This window comes from Apodemus sylvaticus, chromosome 6 (assembly GCF_947179515.1).
Source record: "Apodemus sylvaticus chromosome 6, mApoSyl1.1, whole genome shotgun sequence".
Lineage (NCBI taxonomy): Eukaryota > Metazoa > Chordata > Mammalia > Rodentia > Muridae > Apodemus > Apodemus sylvaticus.
Window position 1 is genome coordinate 132,216,841 of NC_067477.1, and position 23,986 is coordinate 132,240,826.

At 46.8% G+C, this 23,986-nt stretch overlaps 1 protein-coding gene and 1 long non-coding RNA gene across 3 annotated transcripts in view; one reads left to right on the forward strand and one right to left on the reverse strand.

Annotated features, from left to right (window-relative positions):
• Positions 1-23,986, reverse strand: part of Thada (THADA armadillo repeat containing) — a 295,912-nt gene that overhangs the window by 7,589 nt on the left and 264,337 nt on the right. The window lies entirely within an intron of this gene.
• LOC127687666 (uncharacterized) lies at positions 16,962-23,933 on the forward strand. Its single transcript, XR_007978459.1, has 4 exons — positions 16,962-17,542; positions 20,700-20,771; positions 22,454-22,537; positions 23,873-23,933. It is a non-coding gene; the product is annotated as an uncharacterized LOC127687666 (long non-coding RNA).

Here is a 23,986-nt window from a genome sequence, read left to right on the forward strand (position 1 = left end):
GTGGTGCTGGCATGTGATTGGGTCAGAGGGTTAGGGATAAGGCACATGCAGCCACCATCAGTTTCAGCCAGGACCCATAGTAAGACCTCAACCCTACCCACAATCTCATACAACACTTTTACTAAGGTTTATCTTAGTATAGCAAATGGACAGACAAACTGTCTTGAGGTCCCCAGTAATGACAGGTTGGGTCTCCATCTCTGGCAGATATGGAGAGGTTTACCCCTTTTCTAGAAGGCACCCCTTAGGACATGCCATTTATATCCTTTGGAGAGGGGGCAATAGGTCATAAGCGGCCATTTCCCCTGAACAGCTGTCTGTAAGAGTTATTTCTGCCCAGCAGTGGAAATGTGTTTCCAAGTCTGAAGACATCTCTCACTGCCATCATTGTGACATTTAAAAAATACTTGGTGCAAAAACCTTTCAAATATTACACTTTTGATTTTGCTTCATTTTCTACCTGATTTTTTTTTTTTTAATGACATGAATGGCCTAGGCTCCCTAAAGCTCTCGCAGTCCCTTTTTCCAGCATGGCCTGCACAGGTGTGCTGACCTGGCATTGCATATTTGACTGCGATGCAGCCCAGAAGGCATGGGTTTGTTTTTAATCTGTAACAGAAAGCAACTGCCCTAGCAACCCCTTCCCCCTTTTTTCTTACTGTTTTGTTTGTTTGTTTGTTTTTTGTTTGTTTGATTTTAAAGACAGGATCTCACTATAGCCTAGGCTGGCCTCAAATCTATTACATAGATAAAAATGGCCTCAGACTCATGATTTTTCTGTCTCCATCTCTATAGTGTTGGGATTACAGGGGTGCTTATAATGTCTGGTTCCTTTAATTTCATTTTAAAGAATGGATTATTTTAAAAATGGCTTTTAAAAAGATTTACTCTTATTATTTACATATAAGTGTGTGAATGTGTATATGTGTAAGTAAGTGTGAGTGTGTTAGTGTGTGTGTGTGTGTGTGTCCGTATGTATGCTTTCAGGTGCCCTTGGTGCCCAGAGCTGGGTGTTGGATCTCCTGGAATTTAAGTTGTATGCAGTTAACTATGAGAGGCCCAGCATATTGGGATCAGAACTCCAGTCCTCTGGAAAAGCTGCGCGTGCTTTTAACCTCTGAGTCACTTCTCTAGCTAGCTTCCTGAAAACCCTTTATATGTTGAAATAACAATAAAGAAGACAAATTCATTTCAAACATCTGAGTCAGTGCATTTCCCCTTCAATTTACTTATTTACTTATTTATTTATTCTTGTTTAATTTTATCCTTTATTTTTGAGACAGGATTTCACTGTGTTGCCCTGTGTGTCCAATAGGATGGCCCTGAACTCACAGCGATCGACCCGCCTCTGCCTCCAGAGTGCCTTTCCATGTAAATAAATGGACGCAGCTGGCTGGAGCGCTGGCTGTCAGTAGAGGACCGAGCCCAGCTCATGTTCTACACATGGCAGTCTTCTGCTTGAATCAGTTCATCCCTCCTTCAGGTGACCATCACCAACACAGCCTTTGGTCACTAGACCTGCTACTTGGTGGCTTCCTACTGTCCCATGCCTGCAGCTCTGAGGATGGTAGGTGGTTTGTGTTATTCTACTCTTCCCAAAAGTGATTTCCCTGGAATGGCAATCTGACCTCAACCTTATGAGCCAAGAAGGGCAGGCTAATGCCTACATACTGGGAAGCCCTTGGAGGTACAGGAAGACCTGGGCTCCTTTCCTTTTCATTGGTGCCTCTTCCCTCCCTGGCCGGGTCAGAGCTCAATGGTTCTTCACACACAGGCTACAACCCTCACTCAACAGATACATTGAGATGTTCTTTCCCTCAGGGAAGTCAGCTCAGTGTTCCTTAGCTGATTTCACAGGCCAAATGCTCTCTTAGAAGGCATATCTTCTCAGTCTGAGCTCTTAAGACTAAATGTCTTTTAAGAACTTGCAAAGCCTCCTCTAGCCTCCAGTGTCACTGCCTTGTCTCCTTGACTGTTATACAGGCACACACATACTCACATACTGCAAATAAATGTAATAAAAGGATTTAGACACATGGTTTGAAATGTTAAGTACCTATGATTCAGTCTCTGGAAATCACTGCTCCTAGCTGGAGATGGAACTTGTAGATGCTGACCAAGTGACCCACTGCAATGCCAGTCTCTGCCCTAGGAATTTTCTATCTTGAAACTGAATTTGTGCTCAAGCCCCTTCTTAATATTCTTATCTGTCCCATGTTACCCCTATTCCTGGCAGCTGTCCTGAAAATACAGCCTCCTTCCCGAAGGCCTGGCGTCTATCTGCTGACATGGCCCTAGGCTGCGGAAATGGAGAGCTGAGGTTGAAGAAGTCCTAAGGGGGAAGAAAAGTAAGGAACAAGGCACGAAAGAAATCCCAGTGCAGAGGGGGCAGCAGTGAGGCCAGCTGAGCAGAGAGAAGGGAGCATGCATGGATTTACCTGTGAGTGTGATGTGTATATCAGACAGGGGACAGTTTGCAGTTCTTTCCTTCCAGTGTGACTGAGATCTAACTCAGTGTTTTCAAGGCTTACTGCTTGATGCTCTGGCCTTAGCTGCCTAAGCCCTGGTGTTATGGGTGTACATTAATCACACCCTGCTTTAAGGGTGGATTGAGTAAGAAGGGTTCAGGCCTTGTGTCCTGTGAAAAGTACCCCTTCTTCCTATCACTGTCTCGGAGAGAAGCAGGTTGTTTCTAACTGTGACCACAGTCACAATGACCACAAGCTATTTTAGTAGTGACACTGAAAGCTGTAGTAGTGTGGACCCAGGGCTGAGACTTGGTGGAAAAGAACATAAAATAAGTCAGACACAGTCTACAGCTGGAAGCGGGAACATCTTTTCTTGACTACAAATTCTGACAGGGATTAAGATTTTCCCTTCCTGAATTTATACACTGAGGAGTGTACTGGGGAGCATGAGGGAACCATGAGACTTGGCCTCATTCCTGTCCTCTGCAGAAAACTGACGTAGGAGTTACATTGGCCTCATGAAGTTATGATGAGAGTCACTCCTTAAAACTGCTTCAAAAGTAATCCATGTTGTATAATTCAGATTAAACTTTGTTTTGACAAAGTCACAGTATCCTCTAGGTCAGTGATGAGGCTGAGCTCTCTGGAATGTGTGTGGCTTGAAGGAGGGAGGAGGCCGACTGCTGGGTGTCGTCCTCTTCTCACTGTGGAGGGGCAGCCTGGCCTGCCCCACAGCCCTCTGTCTTGGCATTCAGGGCTGCCTGGCTCCACAGGTGCTGTGCTTTGGGGCTCTCTGACTCTCCAAAGCCCTTTGATTTGTTCTTTCCCTGCCATGATGTCGTCTTTTGTCCTGGCTTGTGTATGAGGGCCCTGCAAGCCCTGCGGACTTGTCCTAGCTCTGTCCCGCCCAGGCTGCTGGGCCCTTGCTCCTCCCGCTCAAGCAGCTGGCCTCCTGGTCTCTAGATCTCCCGCTCAAGGAGCCATGCTGGGTCCTCACCGGCCTCCTGGTCTCTAGATCTCCTGCTCAAGGAGCCATGCTGGGTCCTCACCGGCCTCCTGGTCTCTAGATCTCCCTCTCAAGCAGCCATGCTGGGTCCTCACCGGCCTCCTGGTCTCTAGATCTCCCGCTCAAGGAGCCATGCTGGGTCCTCACCGGCCTCCTGGTCTCTAGATCTCCTGCTCAAGGAGCCATGCTGGGTCCTCACCGGCCTCCTGGTCTCTAGATCTCCCGCTCAAGCAATCATGCTGGGTCCTCACCGGCCTCCTGGTCTCTAGATCATCCTCCTTCATTCAAAGCTGTTTCTTTTCCTGTCAAAGTAGCCCTGACCCAGCAGGGTGTGGTGGCCCAAACTGGTCATCTGCACTTGTGAGACTGAGGCAAGAGGACCAGGAGCTCAGGGCCAACTAGGGCTGTATCATCTCAGCACGCTGCCTCCCGCTGCCTTGTTTCTGCCTGCTGACATCTCTTTGGAGCTCTTTTTCATCTAAGATTCTGTAGCTTGCCTTTATTCTTCCGGATTTTCCTAGATCTAACAGGACAGTGTTGACTCCCAGTGTTTAGGGAATGCTGCGGGGTATGTGTCTGCTGTGCTTTGTCAGAGCTGACTTAGGGAGAATGTCCATGGAAAAAGACATCCAGTATTTTGCAGTAATTAAAACATATAACTGCCATATGACCTGAAACTCCACTCTCAAGTACATACCCAGAGACCTGGGACTTAACAATGTGTACAGGGACAATCAAAGAAACACTCTTAACAACCCAATGTCCACTCATTAACAGATGAATATGTAAACAAAATATGGCAGAGCTATACAATGGAATATCATTTAGACCCATAAAGAAAGTGCTTGATTCAGGCTACAAGAGGGGTATGCCTTATATAAGCATTATGAATAAAGCCAAGCACAGTGCATATTCTATGGGTCGGTTATATGAAGTGTCTAGAGAAGGTAGACTCATGGAGACAGGAAGGAATGGCCTTCTAGGGCTGCTAACAGCTGTGTCTTTTCAGAAGAGTGATAGAAACGTTCTGGAATTAGACAGCAGTGATGACTGTAGAGTACTGCAAATGTATGGAATGTCACCCAACTGTTTCCTCTCAAATGCTTAGTTTGGGGCTGGTGCGATAGCTCAGTGCATAGAGATGCTTGCCTTAAGCTTGACAACCTGAGTTTGATCCCTAGATCCCATATAAGGATTGTACTCTCCGCAGACTCTATATGCAGGGCACAGAAGGGCACGCTCTACCCTCAATAATAGAGAAAAATTTGAAAATGTTTCATCAAAATCCCATTTTAGATTTAATTTTTATTGTTTTTAAGTTATTTACTTATCTATCTATCTATCTATCTATCTATCTATCTATCTATCTATCTATCTATCTATCTGTAGATGAGTGAACTGTCTTCAGACACATCCAAAGAAGAAATCAGATCCCATTAAAGGCAGTTGTGAGCCACCATGTGGTTGCTGAGAATTGAACTCAGGTCCTCTGGAAGAGCAGCCAGCATCTTAACCACTGAGCCATCTCTCCAGCCCCAGATTTATTTTTAATTTTATATGTATGAGTGTTTGCCTGCATGTGCATGTACCACTCGGGCACCTATGTGTTGGTTCCCATGGAACTGTAATTTCAGATTGTTGTAATCACCATGAGGGTACTGGTAAATGAACTCGGGGCCTCTGCCAGGATGAGTGTTCTTAATTTGCTGAGACATCTATCTCTCTAGCCCCTAAAATGGTTATAATTTTACATTATGTAATTTACATCTCAAACCAAGGAGCTTTAAGGAAATGTAGCAGGGAGCATGGCCAGGAAAGAGGACTCTAGATAATTAAAGTCTGTGCCCTGAGACATCAACACTGCTCCTTAGGACACAGTCCCTAACCCTGAGTGGTATAGACAAGGGCTCTAAATCAGAACAACCAAAAAAGAAGTGAAATTGGGGGAAGTGGGGGATGCTAACCCTCCTCCTTGTTTGCAGGGCTTGGGCTCAGACAAGGACAGAGTCTAGGCGTAGGAGGACTGGAGCTCATGCACGCCCAGGAGGGTGGTCTGCACAGCTGGAAGCAACACTGCCTTCTGTACCTCAGCCCAGTCAGCACCAGAGCAAGGGCTGGCACAGCTGGAATCACCCGCGTGCCTAGCCTCAGGTGGAAGCAGCCCGAGGAGTGGAGCTCCTGGCAGAGAACAGGGCTGAATCACAGAGCAGCAGGGCGCAGTGTCTTCCCCTAGATGAAGCAGACACACTTGTCTGCTTTCTAGTTGGCCTTTTTCATGGAAGCCTTAGGAAGACCACTGCCTGACATCACGCGCAAAATGTCCACACAACTGTATGAGGGAGTGTCCTGGAAGAGGCAGCCCTGAAGTTGGCTGGTACTGCTTCCTCCCTGAGAGCCACTGCTGCTGCTGATCCCAAGCTTCTGGCCCCTCCATCTGTCAGCGTAGCTGGTCAGTAGCCTGAATCGGAACAACACTGAAGAAATGCCTGCTTCCCAGAGAGGTAGTACCGTTTCTGCATGTTTCAGTTTTGCTGGAGTCCTGGGCCAGGCCACACTGAGTGAGGGCAGGGAACCTCCCTCTGTTGGCATTCTGAGACGCCCACTGGTAAACTGCCTCTCCACTTCCTAGTTCATTCTGCTTTCAGAATGTCCCCAGGTCTAGGAAACCTCAATCTTAAAAGGCTACTATTACACAGCTGCAGAAGGCTCAGGAATGAGGCAGTCCCTTAGCACGTGTGAGGCCCAAGTTTTGATCTCTGAAGGTGGGAGGGGAAGCCATTATAAAAACGGTTGGTTCTCAATCAAAATCTGCTCTGCTGGGAACATACCCATTACGTTTATCATCTTTTCTGTGTCCCCTCTTCCTCTTGGCAGAAGCCACCGTTCTCTTAACTTTGTAATTGGAGCCCTGATTTGGATACTCGGGCATTCTCCTTTGGCCATCTTCAGACAACCCCTCTCCCTTTGCAATCCACCCTAAGCTTGACTCTTGTGAACCTGATCAGCAGAGCCGACCTTCGTCTGTAGGTTTAGACATACGCATCAGTGTCTTTACACTCAGAGAGATGTCCCTGCTGGCCTTGCCTTCCCCATCCTTCACCCCCTCAGCTCCACTTTCTGTGCTGTGGTGTCTTTGTGTATCACGGTGTCTGGAGTCTATACTCCAGAGCTACTGTGGTGGCTGGGTTGCTTTTGTTTATGGGCCCAAAGGCTTACAGTCCACAACAGTAGGGCATGGTGGTAGGTGGCAAGAACAGGAGGCTGGTGGATCCTATTTTGCTGGTACATCAGGAAACAGAGAGAGGTTAATGGCAGTGGGATGAGGCTAGACCATAGGGGCAAGCCCACGCACTTCCTGTTCTAAAAGCTCTAAAACCTCCCTAAACAGCACTACCAACTGGGACCATGGCAGGAGCCTATGGTGGAGAAATATTTAAATTTACAAATTTGGTCATACTACCATATTTAGCTTCTTGCCCCCATAGGCTTGAGACTATCTCATGATGCAAAATTATTTTAATTCAACTTTAAAAGTTCCCAGAGCCTTTAACAGCTTCAATACTATTTTAAAGTTCAAAGTCTCTCTTAAGTCTCAAGATAATTTCTTGACTCTAACCACAGTAAAATTAAAACACAACTTATGTAATTCTAGCACAGAATGGTGCAGAATATACACTCCCATTTGAAAAGGGAGGAAATGAGCCAGAGTGAGGAAAAACTACCTTAAGCAAGACTAAAAGCCAGCAGGGCACACAGCAAATTTTGCAGCTTCCTGTCTGGCATCTGGGGCTCTGGTTTCGAAGGGGCTAGCTGGCTCCAGCTCTCCACCTTTGCGGGGGGCCTTCCCAGCATGCAGCTCTGCTTCGCATATGTCTCACAGCTTGGGCATCGTCACCATCTTGGGGCCCCCACTGCAGCCCAGGCTTCACTGTCACAGCATTATGTAGTGTCCTCTCGTGGCCTTGCAGGGACTCCAGCACTGCTGCACAAAGGCCGCTGTGGCTCTTGACTGCACCCAGGAAGAGTCCACAACCCCCTCACTCTTGACTCTTACAAGCCTCCAAAGACAGTGACACAAGGACAGCACTGACGCATTTGATCAGCCTCTTGGGATGACCCTTCACCTCCTCCAATTACACCAGCAGTCAGCTAGTTTGTGTACAGGCATTTGGTAAACCACTTGGACTCCTGTTGAATGCTGGGTGGAGTCTTGGCCTTGGGGAACCTTTCTTATTGTTCCAAAACAGCAGGGAGGCTTCCTCTTAGCTAATTTTAGCAATTACAGACAGTCTTTCAGCAGTCTCAGGTGCCTTTAAGCTCCTGGGCTTTTTCCTCGGCAGACTGACTGTATTTTGCATTTTTTTCCTGTCCCACTTATCTTCTCAATTTAGACCTGAGTTAAGAGTCATCAGTGAGAGGCACACCACATACTCAACAGAATTAAGTTGAAATTTCCTGTCCTGAAATTTCCCTCCATCAAGGAAATTAGCCCATTACATTTAAATTTTGTCCAAGTAAGTTCTTAGTACATGGGCAGAAAGCTACCAGATTCTTTGCCACTAGTCTAGTTGTGAATAAAGACCTGTTCTCTTCTAAATCTCATCAGCTGGGCCTCTGCGTCACTCTCAGCACTCCTAGTAGACTGGCCTCTAAAGACAGCTTTCAATTGCTTTTCTACTCTACAGGTCCAAAGGCTTACAGTCTCATCCCTCTAAAAAACAAACAAACAAACAAACAAACAAACAAACAAAAAAACACGGTCAAGTTCTTCACAGCCACAACTCTGTTCTCTGGGGCCAGCTTCTGCCTTACTTCCTGCTGCTGTGATATAACTCCAGAAGGAAGAGTTGGTTTTGGTTTGTGGTTACAGAGGGTTAGCATCCATAATGGCTTCCGTAATGTGTATTTAACACTTGGTCCCATTGGTGGAGCTTTAAGGACAGAAGCCTTCCCGGAAGTCCCTCTCAGGGACAGGCATGCCCTACTCTCCCCTTGCTCTCTGGGGTACCACCAAAATGTGATCAAGCAGCCTTCTTCTGCTCATCTGTTCAGGTTCAGCTCTAACATCCTCTCCTCTCAAGAGCCCCTCTTCTCTACCTTCCTCCAATGACCAGGCCCCCAGGTTGCACTGCTGGAGAGACCAGGGCTTCCAGCCCACGCTCCTTCCTCAGCCCCAGCGCCTGCTCTTGCTCTCTCCATCCTCTCTCTCACTGATTCTGGCTTCCCATGTTAACAGCAACATACCACAAAAGATTTCCACAGTTAGCACACCGCTTCAAGCAAAAATCTACTCCTGCTGCTACTACAAGTACTGCAACAGCAACTACTACTATTACAACTACTAAGGCCAGAGAAGAAGGAGAAGGGCAGAGCGTGAGGCCTTTCTCCTACTCACTCATAAACAAGGCACTGTGCAGTGGGAAGTGCCACATTCCTCTCTGAAAACATGTTTAGATTTCATGTAGGTACAGGTTATTTTATATACACATATAAATATCCTACCCTTGTTCAAGGTGCCTATTTGCTCTGCAAAGGGACCATTATGAATACAGAACAGTGTTCATTGTTAAATATGGCATGCTAAATGGTTTTGCTTCCTGGCAAAGCTCCAAACCATAATTATTAAGGGACCACAGCTGCTGAGGCATTCTTGCTTACAGGAGGCTCTGATCCCAATCTGCCTTCTACCCCCAGCATGAATTTTGGCAGTGTGGCTATTGCTCAGTGCCGGCACATTGGAGGTATGGGTCAGGGCTAAACATACGTGCTAAGTGGAAGGTGACTGAGAGCTTCTCTCACTAAGACCTTGACCACCAAGAGCAGGCTCTGCTTCCCATTTGCCATGCGGAGACGCTATAATCAAGAGGATGTCCAAATGAGTCCAGTATGGGAGACGGAATGCTGTGGCCTCTCACCTTTGGATTCCCCCACACAGTAGGGCACCTTGGGTTCTCAATCTCTCAGTTTTCAGTGAAGTGGAGCACTAACCAGCTCTGTAGGACTTTCTCTGTTCAGCAGAAAGCCTCGGGCTTCCAGTGAGCTAGGTGGTCATTTCATTCCCATCAAAGGCAAGAGAACTGCTGTCAGACTCTCTGGGTAACATGTCTGTTTGGCAAGAATGGCACTCGAATTCACCCCAGTGCCTCCTTTAGAGTCATAAAGACACCTTGGTGTCACAAACATCAAGTCACTTCTGAACTATAGCAAGAACTGAAGGGCAGACCTAGTCTTCATCCCCTTCAACTCTTTCCTGCCCAAAAAAGACAGGAATCAACATCCAGAAGTCCCCAAATGCATAACAGAGAAAAAGAAACCTCCAAAATTCATGTGCTAAGGACCTCCAATTAGGGAATAAGGAGTTTACAACAAATAGAAAAGTCTTTGATCTTCTAGCATTAACAGATACTATGTAGCATTTGGACTGGAGATGGAACCCTGTTTATCTTTTAATGCTTGTTTTGAATTTGTGTTTTAATGCAGATGTTCTGTGAGATACGGAACCACCCCATCTTACAGATGCTGAAATTGACACTACAGAATGGAGCCAACTAGGTCAGAAGGGAAGGGACTTCTGACTGCAGGTCAGCATCCTATCTCCAGGCAGCACCACTGTGCAAAACTTTCCTTTCCAGAGGAGAAACCCTTCCCTGGGGGAGGCAACAGCTCTGAGGTGCTGGATAAGAGGAAGGGAGAGATTCTGAGACCGCAGAGCCCAAGGCAGTCAATGGAAGCCAGCAGGCTCTAATGCAGGGAGGTCAGAGGATTGGCCAGAGTGGGCAGACCGTGAAAGCAGAAGGCTAGGAGGGATCTGCTGTAACCAGCAGGGCAGCTGGAGGAGTCGAAGACTACTTCTCTGACCAGGCCAACTTAGTGGGAATCTCCCCAAACATCACTGAGTCTATTCTATGCCCCCGTTATCGTCCAGGGCCCTCCTCTCCTCCCACCTTCCCCAGTGGCTTCTGTTCTAAGAGGATGCACATGAGCTCACCCTGGAAGTGGAGTCTTCCTTCCTGCTCAAGGTGAAGGTCAATGACTCACTTGGTTAAAAATGAATAGAAGGCTCACTTATCAAAACAAACAAACAAACAAACACAAAATAACAAAAAACAGCAAGCTCTCAAAAAGTTAGATTCCCTTGATTACTAGATACACAAACCTTATCTAGTAATTATCTCCAACACTCACATATGTACATTTCAATAGGGAGTGAGAGCGAAATGAAATGAGGAAATAGGAGAGGTGAATGTGGGAAAGGCAGGGGTGGGGCCTGGCAGCCCTGGACAATGCTTCCTGCTGCTTCCGGCTGCCACGGAGGCTTCCAGAGAGAAGGAATTCTGGGTAGAGTACAGGATACAGAGCTCCATTTGAATTTTAGGTAAACAATCAATAGTGACTGTTCACTGTAAGAATTCCCAAATAACTCCAGGATCATGCTTTTCACTAGTTGACTAGTTTTTAAATTTAACTGTATGTTTCTATTTTTATTCACTAAGTCTGCCAATCCATGAAAGACCCAAACCCTCTGGATGACTGTCACAGTGATCAGGGCAGTCCTCACACTGAGGTCAGGGATGATGAGAGTTATGCTAAGATATTTTACTAAGCTGTGGAGAAATCAAGTCAGGATGGTGGCAGGGTGGATTACAAACCTCCTGCCACCATGCTCTCACTTGGCTCTTGGTCTCTGAAGACTGAGACTTCTCTTCAGCTGAGATTATTCTGCCCCCCCCCCCCCCCCCCCCCCCCCCGCCCCCACTGGTCTCCTTCTGGACTCTAGGGAACATGGCCCATGAAGGTTTCCAGAAGGTTTGGAGGTTCCATGGTAGGAAGTAAGGAACACAAAAGAACCCTCAACACTAAAACAAAACACTGTCCCTAAGTTCTAGGGAGTTCAAAAAGGAATTTTAAGTTCACTTTAGCGACAGAGCCTTCTGAGCAGAATGACTAAGCAGTTAAGAAAAGCGAGGATGCTCTTTCCAATTACTCATGACAAGTTCACCCTGCACTTGATGAGGACTCACAGTGATGGTGAAAGGGGTCACTGACATTTGTTAAGGGGCCAAAAGAGTCTGGTTTCAGACTAGAACAGAGACGATATGTTGAGTTCCTGAATCCCCAAGTCTTCATTCATGGCTGCTGGCTAGGAAACCTGGCAAGGCCACGCCTCACAATTGGCTCCAACTGTTTAACCTTACTGTGACTACAGACCCACACATTTGCACTCCTTGCTAGGTCCCTTCAGGCAGAGGGGATGGGAATGTATAGTATAGCTTTCTACATGTACAAAATACATACTGATAACTATTACCATAGCTTAAACTAGAATCATTTTAGGTTTTGACTTCCAACTCTCCTTTGATTTTCTTTTTTTAAATTAAAAAAAAAAAAAGAGCCGGGTGGTGGTGCACGCCTGTAATCCCTGCACTCTGGGAGGCAGAGGCAGGTGGATTTCTGCGTTCCAGGCCAGCCTGGTCTACAGAGTGAGTTCCAGGGCAGCCAGGGCTATACAGAGAAACCCTGTCTCAAAAAAACTAAATCCAAAAAACCAAAAAAAAAAAAAAAAGGAATTACATTTCTTTTGTGAGCATGTGAGGATGTGCTAACTTATGAAGGCGTGTAATGTGCTCCATGTAAGTGTGGGAGCCAGAGGGATGTGAGAGAATCTGTTCTGTCCTACCTCGCGGGCGGGCCTGGGATACATTCGGCCTGCCCAGCATGCTGGCAATGACTTTACCAATGAGCTGCCTCACTGGCTCCTACTCCTTTGAGACCTCTGACTTCTGAGTGCCAGGATCACAGGCATGCAGCAAATGCCTAGCATGTTCTGTCCCTTTACACGTTAGCTCATATGGGCCCACTCCATCACTTTTACTTTCAGCCTCTATGAAGGGATTACAATTTATGTAATTCTTTGATGTATACTTGAGTTGCTTTATCTCAAAAGTGTTAAAAGCATAAGCTCATAGATATACCCTTATACATGTATGTAAAACAATTTCTACAGGGTTATATAATCCTAAATGCTTGAGTCCAAGCCCATTTGCTATACACTGTAAATTCCAGAAATACCACTCAATTGCCTCTACAATTGTGAGCATTTTCCGTTCCCCCAGGTCTGACTGTGCCTCTGGGAGAGTGCAGTCTTTTTTTTTTTTTATTCGATACATATTTTATTTAAATTTCTTTTTTTTTATTCGATATAATTTATTTACATTTCAAATGATTTCCCCTTTTCTAGCCTCCCCTTCCCTGAAAGTCCCGTAAGCCCCCTTCTCTTCCCCTGTCCTCCCTCCCGAGAGTGCAGTCTTTTCACTCTGTATCAACATACAGGGAATGGCACGGCACTGTTGTCCTAGCTGGCGTTATTATTAGTGTGGATAAAGCAGGGTTCTTTTCTTTCATTTGTACTGTTCACATCTAGTTCTTCTACAAGGAGACTGCTTTACTGTCTTTCTCTTAGAGGATGTATGTATGTATAGAGGCAGAGGCTGATGTCAGATGTCTGCTACTCTCCACCTGACTTACTTTTTAAATATTACATATATGCATACATGTATACATGTATGTATAGATGCTTGCATGCATGTACATATGTATGTTTGTGTAACTGTGTATGTATGTGGGCATCTGCATGCTCTTGTGCATGTGTGGAGACCTGAGGACAACTTACAGGATGAATGCCCCCCTTCTACAATGAGGTCTCAAGGGTCAAGCTCAGGGAGTTAAGCTGAGTGACGAGATCCTTCACCTGCTGAGATCCTGACAGCTCCACCTTATTTTTTGAGACAGAATCTCTAGTCTCTCAATGAGTCTGGTGCTCCCAGAAAGCCCCTGGTATTCTTCTGTCCTTGAAAGAATAGAAAATACAGCCTAACTCTGGCCTTCTAAGGAGCCCCAAACACTTCACATTCCAGAGCCCACTCTTTGTGCTCTTTGTTAGAAACTAGGTAAAAGGTCACAGTCCAGAGCCTGCCCTTTAAGAGCTAGGCAGAAAGGCCTTGAATAGGTGATCCTGGCCCTGTAAGGAAACTGGAAATGAGCTAAGCTTTATCTTGCTTCTGTAAACTGCTTATGCCATTACCCCATCCAGGAGTTCACGCAGCTATAGACTCCAAGAAAATAGGAAACTAATTGGTCCACTGAGCACGGGCTCCAATAATTTAAACTGATTGGCCTAAAAACTATGGAGTGGTACAAATCGATAGGCTTGCATTTCGCGGGCTCTCCATGCTAAGAAATGATTGGTTTGTGATTCACGGGCTTTGTTGTAAACTTATAAAAGCTGTCACAGCCGGGCAGTGGTGGCACACGCCTGTAATCCCAGCACTCTGGGAGGCAGAGGCAGGCGAATTTCTGAGTTCGAGGCCAGCCTGGTCTACAAGAGTGAATTCCAGGACCGCCAGGGCTATACAAAGAAACCCTGTCTCGGGGGAAAAAAAAATCCAAAAAAAAAAAAAAAGCTGTCACAATTCGGCACTCGGGGTCCACAGTCCTCTAACCCTGTGCGGTGTACGGCTGTGGAACCCAGAATTCTGGAATAAAGAAATCCTCATGTTATTGCATCGAGACCGTTTCTTGTGAGTGATTTGGGGGTCGCCTTCCGAGGCATGGGGTGCTGGGGCGCCCTCGGTTTTTGGGGGTCTTACATCCCCACTTGTCCAGTGCTGGGATTACTGTGGGTTCTGCCATGCCCAGCTTTTTACCAGAGTTCTGGGGATCAGAACTCAGCCCCTCATACTTGCACAGCAGACATGGTACTGACTGAGCCATTTCCCCAATCCCTTGATGAATCTTTTTCTATCACTTTCATTTATTGATTTTTAAAAAGATGTTATCTTTGTATATTCGATATAACATATATTACAAGTGTTTCCTCTACGATGAGCTTCACATATTTAAACCTTGTTGTTGGAGATGGGGATCCTACCATGTTGCCCAGATTGGCTTCAAATTCCTGGGCACAAGTAATCTTTCAGCCTGAATCCCCCAATAATTGGGACTACAGGCTCCCATATACTGTGCCTGCTCACCTAGTTCAGCACTGAAGGTGTTTTCAGCTCTTTGGGCTCCAGGGAGTCTTTCATTTTGTGTGTATGCTTGCACGCCATGGTGCACGCCCCACGTGTGGAGGGTAGAGATCACTGTGTGCCACCATGCACGCCAGGGTGGCAGGCCGTGACCTTATGGAGACCCACTTGTCTCTGCTCCTCACCTCACCACGTGAGCTCCGAGGCTACAAATATGCGCTAGCTTACCACTGTGCCCCCAATCTGGGCTCTCGGTGGGGACCTGAACCTCTGGTCCTCAGCCTAAGCGGCAGCACTGTGCTCACTGAGCCAGCCCCTAAGTTTTCTTTGCTGTTGGAATAATGGCATATTTAGCAGATCTTCTTAGGTGTCTGATGGTATTTTGCTACACTTAAGCTCTTTATTCATTTTAGGTGCTGGGGAATGGGTCTGGGGCTTCAGGTGTGCCAGGCAATCCTCTGCCACTAAACGTACTTCTGTTTCTTATGCTCACTTTACATTTCCAGTGTGCTTGCAGTTTCCTCAGAAAGTAATGAAGGAAGATACTCACTTTGTGAATTGAAACCTACAGTATAAGTGTTGTAAATGTCCTGTGACTGTTTAAGGAGTCATTTGTAGTGTACACCTGTCTGTAATTCAGTTCCAGGGAATCCAGCATCTCTTCTGGCTCTATAGGGAGCAGGCATGCAATGCAGTGAACTTAAATACATACAGGTAAAATACCCGTAACACATACATTTTAAAACAAAAGCAAAGCAAGGGCTGACAACTTGAGTTTGGCTGCTGGGACCCACAGGGTGGCAGGAGGCAACAGATGCTCTTTGAGTATGTCTTAGTACATTGGCACATAAGCACACACAAAATGGTAAAAGTTCAAACAAAGCAGTAACAAGATCGCCAGAGACACTGGAGGTCTTAGAGTTGCTCTCTGCAGCTGAGTTTGCTGAGGCCAGGACTATTGCACTCACTGTCACAGGTCACACTTGAACAATTTTCTGATTACTGAAAGCTCAGGCTGAGCCAGTACGATCCCTGGAACCTTGCAGCTTTTAAGCTCTGCTTACCACTGGGACCCTTGAACATGGAGGACTTGCAAACCATAGCAGGTCTCCTGTTAGTCAAGCTTCTCTTGGAGGTACTTACAAAGGGATACCTCATACTTTATAATGTATGGGATTGCTTCCATCGTAATTCTGAAACTGAGATGTCCGAGTGCTTTGTCCTACAAGTGTGTGTTCTCTATGAGGCTTGTTCATGTCATTCTTCCCTTTTTATTTCTGATGCTAGCGCCTTGCAGTGCTCTACTACTGAGCCAGCTGCTCACCTAAGCCTACTTTTTCCTGTAAACATTTATTTTATTATTTTGTTTTATGTGTGTGGGTGTTTTGCTTGTGTATATGTATGTCTATGCAGTACATGTGTTCCTGGTATCAGAGAGGCCAGAAGAAGGGATCACATTTCCTTGCTGAGACTAGAACCCAGGCCTTTTAGAACAACAGTTAGTGCTCTTAACCACTGGGCCATCTCTCCAGCCCAATACTACTCTCTTTCTTTACACACTGTAAAGCTGTGAAAGGTTTTCTTTGTAGGGCAACACATCAGTCTGTGATCTGTGAAGACAAAGCACCTTATTTCTACCATTTGAAACACATTCTGTTCTTCCTGTTGCTACCCACCTGGAACAGTCCTAGGCACTCTGTATTTCTTCTCCTTTCCTTTCCCTTTCTTTCCTTTTTTCTCTTTTCCTTCCTTTTCTTTCGTTTGTTTTTCTGAGACAGGGTTTCACTATGTAGCTCTGGCTATCCTGGAACTTGCTCTGCAGATCAAGCTGGTCTTGAACTCAGGGGTCTGTCTCCTGAGTGCTGGTTGAAAGGTGTGCACCACTGCCTGGCTAGCACTTCTCTTTATTTCCAGAGATCGTGTTATTTAAGAAGCATTTCTTTTATCAAAGTGATAGAAAGGTACATGTGTATATATGTTCCCTTTAGAAAGATTAGCTCTAGGTAATATACCCAGTACATTTCTTCACACACCTTGTAGTTAAGTATGATCAATGCTATTAAGTGGTAGCTGATTTAGTAAGTGAAATGTGGGAACCCTTAAATAGGGAAAGGTACATGCTTTCTGATGTTCCTTCTTCTCATGTGCAACGAGTCTGGCATGATTAATGCTTCTAACAGCCATACTGGTTCAAGCAGTAACCTGGTAAAGGAATATGACATGCCGGGATAGTAAGGCGAAGAGAAAAAGTTTGGGTTCCTCCTGATAGAGAGGGGCCAATCATCCCTGGTTGCCTCACTGTGAATCATTGTTTGATTTGTCTATTATATGCAGATATCAGGATTACCTAATGATGTATCTGATTTTGCCCTAAAAAAAAAAAGTTGTATCTGATGGTCCAAGACTGTAATCTAAGATGTTCAGGAAGCAGAGGCAGAGAGACTGCTAGTTTAAGGCTTGTCTGCTTCATAGTGAGTTCAATTGTAATGAGAACTTGTCTCAAAATAAAAAGTAAAAAGAATCCTGAGATGTAGCTCAGTAGTAGAAACATCGCCAAAGATACACAGGACCCTGATTCAATCCTCGATAACAAAAACCACCCCTAACTTTAGAGTTCAAGGGATCTGATACCCTTTCTTGTCTCTATGCACACATTACACACACACTTTAAAACATTTTAAAGGATTAACAAATCTGATGAACATTTATTTATTTTTCCAAGATCATCCCACCACTGTTTTTGAGACAAGACTGACCTTGAACCAACCCCCTTTGTAGCAGAAGATGATCCTGACCTGATCCTCATGCCTGAACTTGACAAGTGCTGGGATTACAAACATTCTCCACCACACTAAATCCAGGGCATCTTTTTAGGGTCTTGCCACATTCTTTCTACTGCATGAAAAGAAGTTTTCTGCTGTGTCTTCCTCCTTCCAATCTAGAGAGGTTGGAAAGCCAGCACGTGGGCTCTGGGACTACTGCTCAGTTGGTAAAGTGCTCCATGCAAGCATGAGAACATAGCGTGGATCCCTGGGACCAAGGTAAGAAGCTGGGCAGTGCGGAACACCTGTAATCCTGGAGCTGGGAAACAGGCCTGAGAGACTTCCTGGGGTGAGCCGGGATAGCTCCTTGGGAACTTGGTTTAAATAAGGTGGGGATGATTGAGGGAGACAACCAGTGTCTCCACACACACAAACACCTAGAGAAACAGAAAGAGTGGGTGCCATGGTGGGGCATGCCTTTAATCCCAGTACTTGGGATGTCTGTGAGTTCAAGGTCAGCCTGGTCTCATCACAGGTTCTAAGACAATTAGAAATACAAAGCAGGGCCTGTTTGGGGGGTGGGGGTGGGGGTGGGAATACTGACGGAAACAGAGCATCATGAAGACCATTCTTTGGCTGAGTCTGTACCTGTCTCTCAGCCTCCTTTCTCTTTTACCTGCTCCAGACTTACCCTCCCTCCTTCTTTCCTCTCATTGACTTAGCACGGAACTAAGGTGAGCTCTAGCTCACCAGAACATTTTAAATATCATTCTCATCTCTTCAAATCTCCCAGTCCTCCAAGTCCACCACTATAAAATACAAACAGTGTGAGTTTAATTCCCTATTTTCCTTGGCAGGAGCCAGTCCCGCCCCAGGCAAACCCTGTGCTCAGCCCCTTTCTCTGCAGGTGGCTGGCCTTGAGTCTAGCTGGCTGTGTCACTGGCGTCTTGCCTACTGGGTACACATTAAAAAAATCTATGGTTTCTGGGCAATGGATGTGGTGAAATGGCGTGAAAAGAGCTTGCAGTCTGAAACTAGCCTTTCCCTCCCCTCACGTGAGTAAGGACTCCCTGACAGAAGCGTCTTCTTCAAAGATGAAAGACAAGTGGGATTTATGGACAGGCCTGTAGGTGGAGGGTCAGGTCCTAGGTCTCGTCCAGGTTGGTAGGTAGGGACAGGATGGAGATGGGCCATGAGGAGGATAGCCCTGACGGTTTCTCACAGTCAAAGCTGATTTCCTGCTAAAGCCTACTTACGTTTGGCCAGTCTCTTACTTATAAGTCCTGAGGACGAGGGAGGGTTGGAGGCAGAGCCTAAGGCTGACACTGCACATGACATGTCCTGAGCCCTGAGTGCCAGAGCCAGTGATTTCATGTGTGGATTTTATAAGTATAAAGATAGAGTAGGGACTATCAAACAGGCCTCCCCATCACTTCCCTGACTGGAGAGTTCAGATGAATTACATCATTGTGACCTAGTGGCAAAGGCTTATAACACTGAGGACTCTTACTTTCTGCTCTGACAGAACTGAAGTACCTGGGGAGCCTGGCCAACCCAGTTTGGCCTAGCCCAAGCCTTCAGAGCTCATTATAGCTCACAAGGGGTCCTCAGGTATCTACTGGGAGGCTGCCCAGGAAGCCTGACCATCTTGAGGTACAGATTCACCCGCCTCTCCACAACCAAAGAAAGCTATAGAAGCCAGGTCACGTCTGGGGCAAGGCACGCGGAGGTGCTAACGTGCCAGCTACCTTGCTGGGGCTAGAAATCTCTGTCCTTAAAGCGCTTCTGGTGTGGGTGAGCAGATGAGGCCCCTGACCAACAGACACGAGAACTGAAGAAGGTTGGTGTGACCAAGGAAGCTAGAGTGCTGCTGTCCAAAAGGCTGTATGGAAGAGGAGGGTCCAGGGTTGGGCCTGAGGAACCCAATACCAAGGGCTGACTTAGCACAGGCCATGGCAGCACTCCCACAGACATGAGGTAGGTTTCGGCAGGGTGACTGTAAAAGGACCTGGGTCTACCTGCCCATTCTTGGGTCCTTCCACTGTGTCACTGCCTTGTCCCTGCTGCATGTGTTTATTCTTTAGCCTCTTCTAGATGCTATCACCCAATCACTTCTCTTCCCATCGGTTCTAACTATATGGTGATGTAACTGCCACCAGATAGTCTTGGTGCTTGTCTTCTAAGCAGGCCTTACATTTGGGGTGATGGATGGGGCCTAAAGATGTAACACTGATCCACATTCACTTTATTTTTTTTAAAGATAGGATTTCTGCTCTAGACCTCGCTCTATAAACCAGGCTGGCCTCAAGGTCACAGATATCCATCTGCCTCTGCCTCCAAGTACTGGAATTTAACGCGCGTGTCACTACTCTCTGGCCCATATTCACATTTGTGAAGACAGTGACAATTCATCAATCTTTTCTCGTATACGTGGCAATGTGAGTTGCTATGATAAAATCAACATGGATGCGAGTGAGATAAAATTTGTCTGTGAATGGCACAACACTCATGAGCAGGTTCTAAATAACCAAGGCCAGGGCCTCAGTACCTCCGTGTGTGAGCCCCACCCCCAGCTGCTGGTGTGAACGCAACCAGTCCTCCACAGTTAGAATAGGAGGAGGAGGTGAGCAGCGTGCAGCTTGCTCCTGCACACCCCACCATGCAGAGGAAGAACTTTTAGCTGACCGTGCACTTGGCTCAGGTCCACAGTCCTGGGCTCTTCTGAGGGCGCCTGGCTACTAAGGCTGCCACAGGGGCAGATGGAATGCACAGTGGCCTTCCCTTCTCCTAGTCATTAGACAGTGCACGTGGACAACTGGAACTGCAGATCCGTAGGAAATACGGTATGGGTCCCTGGATGACAGGGCCACCACACACACTTGCTGGGTCTGCTGAGTTAGGGAGAAAAGCTACTGACTTGTTTAAGTGACTATGAACATGGTCTCTGTGCTGCAGACACCAGTGCTTTGTTTCATGCTTGAAGCTGGGGTCCCTCTCAACACCCTCTCCTCCACTGCTTTCATTCTGGTACTGTGGGTGCTCCTGCTGGAGGCATGGGGGGTGGATCGAAGGAGAGGAGAGGAGCACAGGAGAAGGGAGGACTGTCAGGGCCAGTTTTTGATTCTCACCGTGCCGTTGGTCCTGAAGATAAGCTTCATATTGTTTCTTTTAAAAGCAGGGTCTCACCATGTAGCTGGCCTGGGATTCAAAGATCTGCCTGCCTCTACCTCCCTAGTACTAGGATTAAAGTCATGTGCCCCACACCCATTCATTTTGACGAGCTCTGTCAATACACTCCCTGAAGATTTCCTGCCCTTTAGACATGCTGGACACTTGTTGCCTCAGAGAGCTGGCCAAAGCACAGCTCCCAGGATACGATCTTCTCCAGTGACTACACAGAAAGACGTGCCCAACTGCTGTCCTGTGCTCTTTTCAGAGACCCCGAGAGGCAGGAGACTTACAATGAAGACTCTGCTTGAAGGTACACGTTCTCCCAGCATGGGCCCAGGTAAGATTCCTCTTTGCAATCACAGCAACAGCCATTTTCCATTCTGTTCTGCTTTCAAGAGCTCCTGACATGTGGAACAAGAACGCCTAGGCTAGCCTACTCCAAACAGGAGCTCACAGAGCAGGATTCAAAGGATTTTGTGGGAAGGTCGAGGGTTTCCCAGGTCTCAGACAGCCCCATGTACTCTTACTTGGATAATGGTAGGATGCTGAAGAACAAGGGGCTTCATTAGAGGCCTATGCAGGCCTACTCTTGGGCTTAGCTCTTGCCTTGCAGAACCTTTAAGGCTATATAGGCATGGATCTGACAACTGTGTGTAGTTTGTATTGGTAGAAGATGTCTGGGGCCAGATGAACTAGGGGCCAACAACAACAACAACAACAACAACAACACACACACACACACACACACACCAGTGCTCCATGGAATATGAAGGCCTTGAGTAGGAACTGGGGGAGAGTTGTTCACCAGTAAGCTCCTTAGTTATCTAACCAAACCAGGCGTGAGTGAGTCCAAAGCCTCGCTCCTTCACTGTCACTTCCTCACCCAGTTTAGGTTCAAAGAGGGAAGGCTTGGGACATGGCTCAGTCAGTAAAGTGCTTGTTATGCAAACATGAGGACCTCAGTTTGAGCCTCAGAACTCACCTGAAGAAGGTGAGTAGAGCAGCACATACCTGGAATCCTGGCACTGGGGCTTAGGGAGAGACAGATCCTAGGGTTCTGTAGCCAGTCTAGCCTAATCAAGTAAACCCTATGCTGCTAGTAAAAGACTGTCTCTAAAAGAACTGTAGACAGTACCATCCTGCAAACAGATGAACACACATATAAAAGGTGCTTTCCCTAGTGAACCGAGAAATGCTGTATCCCATGTAGCCCTAGCATGGCACGTGGAGGCTTCCACATTGAAGGGGAGCCAGGAACGGGGGCTGAGCCATGAGAAGGAGTCGTCCCCATGCACAGCTCCCATTTGCTAAGAGACTGCCAGCCGCACCAGCACCAGATGGCCTAGGCCCTAGACCAACGGCTTATCACCACCCACAGAAGTCAGTCACCTGGGGGCCAGTGAGCTCCGCTATGAGGGACAATATTAGTGAAGGCAAAATGATTCAAAAATGGCTCTCGGTTCCTCGAAAGGGGTTTGTTGTCTCTTTGGGGCACAGTCACTGGGAGGCCATGGAAACAATCCCACCACTCCAGCAACAAGGCTCAGCTAGAGTACTCATGGGGCCTGCAGCCCATTCCTAGACTTGATGTGAGCATTAGCTTGCATGGGTTTCTGCACAGCATGGAAGCCAGCTGCTGGTGATGTGCTGGGTGAGTGTAGGTGTATGTCAGGGACGAGGCTCCCTGCGAACAGTGACAGCTAGGAAAGGCAAAGTGGTATGTGGTCATTGGAGTTTCATTGTGACAGTCCCTTACAGGGAATTTGGGGAAAGGGTAGAGACTCTAGTCTACCTTGACCAGATGCCTGTGATTTGAAGAAATGAATGAGAAAACAGAGACCATTCCTTCCCTGGCAGATCACAATTCCAATCCTTCTGACAGTAGAAAGGCACACCCTGATGGCAATGGAGCAGGCCAAGAGCTGGCCTTGGGGTGGTTATATGGAGGGAGATACTGGCTTTATAGAACTCTCTCTTCTGCCACCCAGTACTCCAGAGATCCGCCAAATTCTCTTCCAGGCAGCCCATTTGTAGACCAGGAGTCTACACTGGACTTTGAGGTCATACTTGCATTTCCTCCATGAGAATCAAGGTGTCTGGAAGGTGAGTGAAATCCTTTCCTGAGCTCAATGAAGCCTGTGTTCCAGACTGTACTTGCCACTAACAGTGAGATGCTTGTCTGTAGACCACAGTCTGTGACTCCTCCAGCCCTATGTGATCCCACTCCCTCCAGGAAGGGACCCAGCAGCCTTGGGTGCAGGGCCATCTGCTCCTCCTGGAAGGGACTCTGCCTATCCTAACTCTCACTTGCCTCAGCTCTAGGCCCCAATCCACTTTCTTAGCCTGTAACTCTAGTGTCTTCTGTAAAACATGCTAGTGGAATTTGGTTATGGCAGCACAGACCAAATCCTAGCATTTTGAAAGTGGAAGGGAAGGGATCAGGAGTTCAAGGTTTTGGTTATACAGAGAACCTGAAGCCAACCTGGGTTACAAGAAAAACATCTCAAAAAAATCCAAAACAAAGAAAACAAAAAGAAATAAAGAAACCATGAAGTTCTGAAAATCTCCACTGTCCCCTGTGCTGTCACACATTCCTAGACCTGTAGTCTGGCTTGGATTCCTTTCACTGTCTCGGAAGAGGGTATGAAGAGCAAAGCTTTGGTTTTCACAGGGTCCCAGCTCTAAGTCTCTAGTCTTCATGGCCCATACGGCTTTGACACATTACTTCCTGCTCAGAATGCAGGGATGGAAAGCATGGCTGTCCTGCCGGCACTCAAGGGTCCCACGGGACATTCAGAGGGCAGCGATGGTGTGTTCCGTCTGCTCAGAAAGGGACCGGAAGGACGTGTCCCTCACTGAGAACAGCTGCCACTGCAGTGCACAGGAGGATGTGTGTGTCCTTAGTCCCTAAGCTCTGCCTTTCCAAGGTGTGCAGGCATAAATGGAACTCCACCTGGGGAGGCTGGAGAGAGGGCCTAGTAGTTAAAAGCACTGGCTGTTTTTGTAGAGGATATTATTTATTTCTAAATAAATATTAACTTTAATTTTTTATTTTATTCTTATCTATATGGGTGTTTTGCCTACATATATGTCTATGTACCGTGTGTGCAGTACTCTCAGAGGCCAGAAGACGGATCCAGATCCTCTGGAACTGGAGCTGTAGACAGTGTTGAGTCACCGTGGGGGAGGGGGCGGTGCTGGAGGCTGAACCCTGGCTCTCTAGAAGAGCAGTCAATGAGTATTCTCCCCATCCTCTCTGCCTCTGACTTACAAGTACTGGGATTAAAGGCGTGCACTAGCACTGCCAATAAATCTTAAAGGGAAAAAAATCATCCTGCTTGAGAAAGAAGGGAATGACAAGGGAGAGAGCTAATAAATCTAGCTCTGTCAGAGGTAGGGACTGAGCAGATCCTCAATCAGTTTCTTATTAAATTACAGTTTTTCAGGAAGCAGTGGGGCCTGATGCAGCTCACACAGTCTGCTAGAACTCAGATCTCCCATCTGAAGGTAACTTAAGTCAATGCTCTTCTAGAGCCATCTTTCTAGCCCCAG